Raw genomic sequence first — 8,871 nt, forward strand, 5'->3', positions numbered from 1 at the left:
TACAAAGATTCAACTGTTTTGACATAATTTACTTCACCTCAGAATGAAATTAAACCAGGTCATTACCTTTATTTTTCAGAAAAGTTCAGTAACTAGATTTGCATTGTTGGGACACAGAATATTAGACCATGAACGACATGTTCCAGTTCATTCAATCCCATTTGACTCAATTGACTCGTTAAGTAGGGCGTATTCATTCAGTTCATTCAACCAATGAAACGTTCTGACAGGGCTCACACTCTAAGGCTATTGGCTCATGGCATTCCTCTTTGAAGAAAGAGCTGCACTGTCTTTGCTTGAGACAGCATTGAATGGGAAATAGCTTTCAAAAAGACATATTATATAAATTGTATTACATTTCTTTAATCATGCAAACATGTTACATAATTGGTTCGAATGTACAGTTTGACTCACTTCATCACTTCTATAATCAGTAGAGTGCTGATTATAACAGTGCTGGTTTCTTTTTGCTGACATTATGTTGCATTTCACGTTATGCAGCAGCTCGTGTTAAGTTAACATAGGCATATAAAAACGTTTGTGCTGCCTTTGTAATGTGTTTCGGGGTGACTCGACTCAGTCGCGCTTCAAGTTTGCTGTGTTTTACCGGCGATCGTGAAGGAAAATAAGACGCCTTGTAAAACGCGTGGAGACACAGAATACGTGTGTGTGCTTCCCCTTCTCCCAGAGACTTCTCTCTTTATATGAGATAAGCAGCACATGCTCGCAAACTGATGTCCGCCAGGTGGGACAAGAATATTTTCGTCTCGTTTTTATTAGTTGACGAAAATGTCAGTATATTTTTATTACAGTTTTCGTTATCATGCATTCATTTTTATTTAGTTATCGTCTCGTTTTCGTCAGTGAAAACATGTCGTTAACGAATACTTTTCGTCATAGTTTTCGTCAACGAAATTAACACTGTCTGGATACCACCCCCAGTCTAACGGACAGACGGAGAGAGTGAACCAGGAGATAGAGAAGACGCTTAGATGCTTGGCAAAGAACAATCAGACCACGTGGAGCTCTCGTTTGATATGGGCAGAATTTGCACATAACACCCTGCACCACTCGTCCCTTAACATGTCCCCCTTTGAGTGCCAGTTTGGTTTTCCCCCTCTTTTGTTTCCTGGGCAGGAGTCAGAGGGATGTGTTCCTGCTGCGGCTCAACTGGTTCGCCGCTGTCAACGGACCTGGCAGAAGGCCCTGGCAGCACTGCAAAGAGCCAGTCAACAACAGCGGAAGCAAGCAGACCGACGCAGAAGGGTAGGACCAAGACTTCGTCCCGGTCAGAGGGTGTGGCTCTCAACCAGAGATCTTTCTATGCGGGTGGAATCTTGCAAACTTGCTCCACGTTTTATCGGCCCTTTCAAGATTCTTAGGAGCATAAACCCAGTGTCCTACCGTCTACTTCTCCCCCAGGTCCCCCACATTCCATATCTCTCGACTAAAGCCAGTTGTCTGTTCTTCTCTCTCCGCAGCTCACAAACCTGCCCCGGCTGCTCGCATCATCAATGGACAACCCGCGTACATGGTACGTAGGCTGGTGGACTCTCGTCAGGTCCGCGGAAAGACACAGTACTTGGTCGACTGGGAGGGGTATGGCCCAGAGGAGCGCTCTTGGGTGCCAGCTCGAGATGGACCCAAAACTCATTTCTGACTTTCGTCGTACCCAAAGATTCCATCAAGGGAACGTCAGGAGCCGTTATTAGAGGCTCTTCTGTTGTTTACCTCCCAGTCGATAGGGGCGCCTCTCTCCAGATTCAGGCCGAATGCCACACTAATTAAGACTGATGTACCACACCTGTGTTTAACCCTATTTAAGTTGGCTTGTGCCATGCCTCAGTGTTCAGTCTTGAGCCTATGTTACCAGTGATTTATGGAAAGTATTGACTGTGTCAATCTATTGTTTTTGAGACTCTGTAGTTTACCTTTATTTTCCTTTTGTTTGTAAGTAAAGACTACCTTTTGCTGAATATCCTCGACTCCTTGTTTCTGCTGCCTCCGCTCTTGGATTCATTAAAAGCAAAGGATTAGCTCAGTCGGTAAAATCAACAACTTTCTAAGCGGGAGACCCGGGTTCGATTCCAACCTGGAGCAGACCTGTTACATAAAGCAATATGGGCCAGTTTGAACTAAAAGACAGAGAAGGCTGGTATACGCTGATTGTGGAATTAAATTCTAGAATAAAGACAGACTGTTTCACATGTTGATTTCCTTTTGTTCGCGTCAGTAGGTTTATTTCATTATTTGATCCGAGATGAAGCAAATAGGCCAACACTTGTGCCGGAACTTCTCGCATTATTAAGACGATTTAAATTCGCCAAAATTTGAGCCTTGAAATCATTATAAACTGTAAAAACTAAGCATCATTAATAATTACAATTACAATATCAAGGGGAATAATATAAAAAATATGCTTTTGACATAGTCAGCCCAGCCATATCGTAATTAAACCTATTCATTTATCACAGGAAAAAATAAGAACGACTAAAAGGAAACGAATGTGTGTGTTTTTTTTTATTAGTTGAGCGCTATTTCTTAATTACAAATAAATATTATTATAGTCCTATCTATTTCTGATAGTTCCAGGCGCTAATAGACGCGCATGCATTTAAGTCGTGGCCACAAGATAAGGATGTCGGTTCCCTCAACATACTAAGTCGTAGCCACAAGATAAGGAAGTCGTTCCCTCAACATAAGAAGTCGTGGCCACGAGAAATGATGTCGTTCCCTCACCATAGGATCTTGAGGGAACGACTTCACATTGCGTGGCCACAACATAAGGATGGCGTTACCTCAACAAGCTGATCTCGTTTGCCACAACATAATATCGCGTTCCCACGAGGTAATATCTCATGGCCGCAACATATTATCATGTCCCTCCCGGTCTCCGTACAGAACAGATATGGTGTCAAAGCAATAATTGATTTAATTTCTATTAACACACATTGGGCCTCATTCATGAAACATTCGTAAATATATGAATAAATTCCGAGTAATTTGAGAGTAAAACGGACCTTCCCGAAAACTTTCCTCCGGATTGACAAATACTTCGTAAACGTCAGATTTGATAGTAAAATATGTTCACATACTTTAATGAATTCCAATCACTCGTAAACAGGGCGTGCATGCACGCTCATTCACAATTAGCATAATCACCGCCTATGAATTACTGCAACGCAAATTACGTATCTAAGAATGCTATAGAATCCTCTGGACTCAATTCTCAGGTTTTGCTACATTATATTGCATAAACGCATAAGAGACTAATAGGCTTTATGCCTAACAATAAATTAATAAATTAAACTGTGTCTACCAACCGTTTTTAGCCATCTGAAATAATACCTGGTGCTCTTCTGAAAACGACCAGCTGGTGGCGCTTGAGAACGCTTTGGAGGCACTGCGCGTTTTTCCATAGTCGCTTTGGTTGCTGTGATTTGGAATATCCACGGCAGTTACATGTTACTAGTATCTTGTTTTTGAAGAATATTAATGCATATAAAAATGCAGTAATCAATAATATTAACTTCTCCATTGCTGTGTTGTACAAATATGATGGTTGGTCAATGTAGTGTTTGTCCCGCCTCTCCTCCACTGTGATTGGACGGCTGTGTAAAAAAGGGATAGTGACGAGCTCTGCGTTTTACCCAAAATTAAAGAGTAAAAAACGAAACAAGAAAGGGTAAAGAAACTCGTGAGATATCATTATGATACATACAGTAGAGCATGAAAAAATGCAGTGTAATAAATTTGTCTAAAAGAATACAGAACGTTTGAATGTTTTACGCACCATTTACACGTGATAGGGAGCAGGTGTAAATTTCTTCCGTACCAACTAACATTTAGAAAATACGAACATTTTCATGAATCCGAAAATTTACGTCAGAATGACTTTACGAACGACCCACACAAAAAATCGTTCTCCGCGTGTTTCATGAATGAGGCCCATTCCCTGATAGCACACCTACATCTGACAGACATCTATTTGATGTCTGCATTTTCATCTGCAAAATATCTGGAAGATGCTGTTTGCTCATCTGCCCTACATCTCTGAGATGTCTGCTGTCCGATGTCATAGAGACCTCTAGAAGATGTCTATAAGATGTGTATGATTTAGAATGGATGTACAATAGCAACAAGATATTTAGCAGATGTTTTTACACAGCAGATGTTTTCCAGATCTCCAGATCTTTAGCAGACATCTTACAGATGTACCTGTGCTATCTGGGTTGTGTACTGAATGTCTTCACTATGCCAGTGTCCACAGCCTCTGTAAGAGCATTGTCAAGCTCATGATTCATGAAGTTTGTAGAATGCACCAAAGTGATAAATGTGTTTACAGAAGGGAGATTGCGCAACTGGCTATCTGGGGCAGGCAAAACAACCTAGAAGTGAATGCACTCGAGACGGATCGTACAAAATGCAGTCCAAATTGGCAACTCATTGTATTTGTTTCAGTATTTTTATGTTTACAATTTAGCCCAGAACATGTGGTATTCCATTTGGACAACATTGTTCTTTTAGTTGTGGACCTCCTGCTGTTGGTTTTCACTGGGTGTTATTAGATCATCACAGAACTGAAGAATTATGTTTGAGGCGTAGTCCATCTGAAATCCACCTGCTAGAGTTTGGCGCTGTGGAGATTGTGCAAATTTTGTGGAAGCGAGGCGTGACTGTGTTTCTCCTAGACTTGCCGATTTGGCTTTCCACTGTTCATGTAATCACATGCACTGCAACATTGGTTGGTAATCTGGACTAAATAAAATTATCACAGACAACAGTTTTGATATACTCTGCCTTACCGAAACCTGTCTTAAACCAAATTATTATTTCGGTCTAAATGAGTCTACCCCACCAAACTACTGTTATATTCATGAGCCACGTCCGGTTGGTCGAGGTGGTGGTGTCGCAACAATCTTTAGAGACTTTCTTACTGTAACTCAGAGAACGGAGCATAAATTTAAATCATTTGAAGTGCTTGCGCTGATCGTAATTGTTCCAAACAAAAGTAAAAATACACTGCTTTCACTTACATTGGCTACTGTGTATAGACCCCCTGGGCCCTACGCTGATTTTCTGAAAGAGTTTGCCAACTTCTTATCGGACCTATTGGATAACGTTGATAAAGTACTGATTGTCTGAGATTTTAATATCCACCTAGAAAGTGCTAATGATGCATTAGCAGTGGCGTTTACAGAGCTAATACACTCTTTTGGAGTAACACAACACATCAATAGACCCCACTCATCGATTTAATCATACACTAGACTTGATTATATCTCACGGAGCCGATGTAACCAATGTAGATATTATACATCAAAGCGACGAAGTCACCGATCACCATCTTATAACATGTACACTGCGCACTGCAGAAATCAGCTGTATAACTCATTATCGACAGGGTAGAACAATTACATCGACTACTAAAGATAGTTTAGCAAAGAACTTGCCAGATCTGACTCATTTAATAACCATACCAATAAATACAGAATCGCTCGATGACATGACCAGCAACATGGGCAATATTTTCTCTAACACATTAGAAGTCACATTAAGTTGCCGTTAGCCGCTCGTTACGGCTAGACATTATAGTTTTGCACTTAAAAGCATGGAGCTAGTTGATCGCGGTTTGATCCGTGGCCCATTCAAGTCGTTCAGGCTTTGTTTTGCTAATCGAGAAGGCATGTTCAGCTGTATTCTGTTCGCTCTAATCTCAACACATACTTAAGCGGTGCCTCTACGCTGGCGCGGTAAGTGTCAGCGGTAGCGTCAGCCCTCGTGTTCAGCCCACAGTGTGAAGCCCTCAGTTCAGACGAGTGTGAAGACTGACGAGTGTAAAGACCTGCGACTCTACCTGTGCGACAAGACCGACGAGTGTAAAGACCTGCGACTCTGCCTGCGCGACTCCACCGAGCAAATATTCCACACAATCTTCTTTATGCAACAACTATTCATTTCAATACCATGCTGTTAATATCACTTCTCCCACTCAGCTCAGTGTTGTTGTAGTTTACCGCCCCCCAGGTCCTCTTCACAACTTCATTGAAGAGTTAGATGTGCTGCTGTCATCATTCCCGGAGGATGGCGGCCCTCTTGTAGTCTTTGGGGACTTCAACATCCACCTGGAGAAACCCTATGCTTCTGACTTCCACACCGTCACTGCCTCGTTCGACCTCACACGCCTCGCCACAGCTGGTACTCACAGATCAGGAAACCAGTTTGATCTCATCTACTCCCGTAACTGCACCACAGATAACATTAAAGTCACACCTCTTCACATTTCTGACCACTTCTTCATCACTTTCAACATGCTCCTTCCTACATGCACTACACCTACACCACCACCTGTTTATTTTAGACGGAACCTCTCTCCCCTAGCACCCTCTCTGCTTAAGTGACATCCTCTCTTCCCTCCAACTTTGCATCTCTAGATGTTGACACTGCCACCAACACCTTATGCTCAACACTTACATCCTGTCTAGATAACCTTTGTCCTCTGTCCTCCAGACCAGCTCGCACCACCCCCTCCTGCCCTTGGCTGTCTGACATTCTCAATGAACAACGGAGTACACTCAGGGCTTCTGAAAGGAAATGGTGCAAGACCAAGAATCCTGCTGACCTAAGGGACTACCAGTCACTACTCTCCTCTTTCTCTGCTAGTGTTACCACAGCTAAAACGTCTTTCTATACCACCAAGGTGAGCAATGCACCTAACACTCAGCAGCTTTTCAAGACATTTAACTCTCTTCTTTGCCCCCCTCCTCCCCCGCCCACTTCATCTTTGACTGCGGAGGACTTTGCTGTATTTTTCACTGAGAAAAAACATCATCCATCAACAAACAATTCTCAGCACCTCAGACCTCCGTACACACTACCCTCACTTCAAACATTTAACTCTCCTCTTTCGCTGACTGACACTTAAGTCACCAGACTTCTCTCCAGCCACCCCACCACCTGTCCCCTTGACCCAATCCCCTCCCATCTCCTTCAGGCCATATCCAGCACACTCACACACATCATCAACACCTCCCTGCTCACCGGCACTTTTCCATCCACATTTAAACAGGCCCAGGTCACGCCCCTACTTAAGAAACCCATATTGGACCCCTCTACTACGGACAGTTACAGACCTGTCTCTCTCCTCCCATTTATTGCAAAAACACTTGAAAGGGCAGTTTTCAACCAGCTGTCTTCCTACCTATACCAGAATAAACTACTGGATGACAAGCAGTCTGGCTTCAAAACAAACCACTCCACTGAGACTGCACTGCTATCTCAGGTCACAGAAGCACTGCGGCTAGCCAAGGCGGAATCTAAATCCTCGGTCCTGATTCTGCTAGACCTATCTGCAGCATTTGACACTGTCAATCACCAGATACTGCTAGCAACCCTGTCATCTCTAGGAATCTCAGGCTCTCCTCTCCGCTGGTTTAAATCCTACCTCTCCGGCAGATCTTTCAGGGTGTCATGGAGGGGCTCGCTGTCCACTGCTCACCACATGATCACTGGGGTCCCTCAGGGATCAGTGCTTGGACCGCTGCTTTTTTCCATCTACACAACATCCTTGGGACCCATTATATGGGCACACGGCTTCTCGTATCACTGTTATGCTGACGACACCCGGATCTACATCTCGTTCCACCCAGACGATACTACTGTAGCAGCTCGCACTACAGCCTGCCTAGAAGACATCTCAGTTTGGATGAAAGAGCATCACCTCCAGCTGAACCCTGCCAATACAGAACTACTCGTGTTTCTGGCACACCCCATGGTGCAACACGATCTCACCATCCAACTTGGCAATACCACAATCACTCCTTCCAAAACAGCCAGGAACATTGGAGTTATATTTGATGAACAGCTGTCCTTCAATGATCACATTGCAAAAACAACGCGGTCATGCCGATATGTCTTATTCAACATTAGAAAGGTTAGACCCTATCTCACTGAGTATGCGGCACAACTCCTTGTCCAGGCCCTGGTAATCTCAAGGTTGAACTACTGCAATGTTCTCCTTGCTGGACTTCCTGCAAAGGCTATCAATCAAACCACTCCAGCTGGTTCAGAATGCAGTAGCACACCTCGTCTTACAAGAGAGCCCCAAAAGGGCTCATGTGACACCCCTTTTCATCTCTCTCCACTGGCTACCTGTTGAAGCCCGTACATTCATTCATGCATTATTTACATTCATGCATTTGGCAGACGCTTTTATCCAAAGCGACTTTCATTGCTTTATCCTATACATTTATACATAGGCATGTGCAATCCCTGTGATCAAACCCACAACCTTGCATTATTAACGCAATGCTCTTACCACTGAGCTACAGGAAAGCTATCAGATTTAAGTCACTAATGCTTGCCTACAGGACTATCACTGGATCTGCACTTGTATACTTTCACACCCTCCTACACCCCTACACCCCATCAAGAACCCTGCGTTCAGCAATCCAGCGGCGTCTTGTATTGCCTTCTCATAAGGGCAGTAAATCGCTTTCCCGCTCATTGTCCTTCACAAACTGGAGTGCAAATGGAACATCTAAACCTCCAACATACTTATTAGACCCCATACCAACCAAATTATTAAAAGAGTTACTACCTGTTGCAACTGAGCCCATTCATAAAATTATCAACTCGTCAATCAATCTAGGCCATGTCCCAGGACCCTTTAAGCTTAGACCCCAGTGAACTAGCAAGCTATAGACCGATTTCAAATCTCCCTTACCTGTCTAAAATAGTAGAAAAAATAGTGTCCACTCAGTTGTGCTCTTTCTTACAAAATAATGACATACACGAAAAATTTCAGTCAGGCTTCTGACAGCATCATAGCACTGAACGACACTCGTTAAAATTACAAAGGACCTGCTTATA

The sequence above is a fragment of the Triplophysa rosa genome, linkage group LG4 (assembly GCF_024868665.1).
Source record: "Triplophysa rosa linkage group LG4, Trosa_1v2, whole genome shotgun sequence".
Taxonomy (NCBI): Eukaryota; Metazoa; Chordata; class Actinopteri; order Cypriniformes; family Nemacheilidae; genus Triplophysa; species Triplophysa rosa.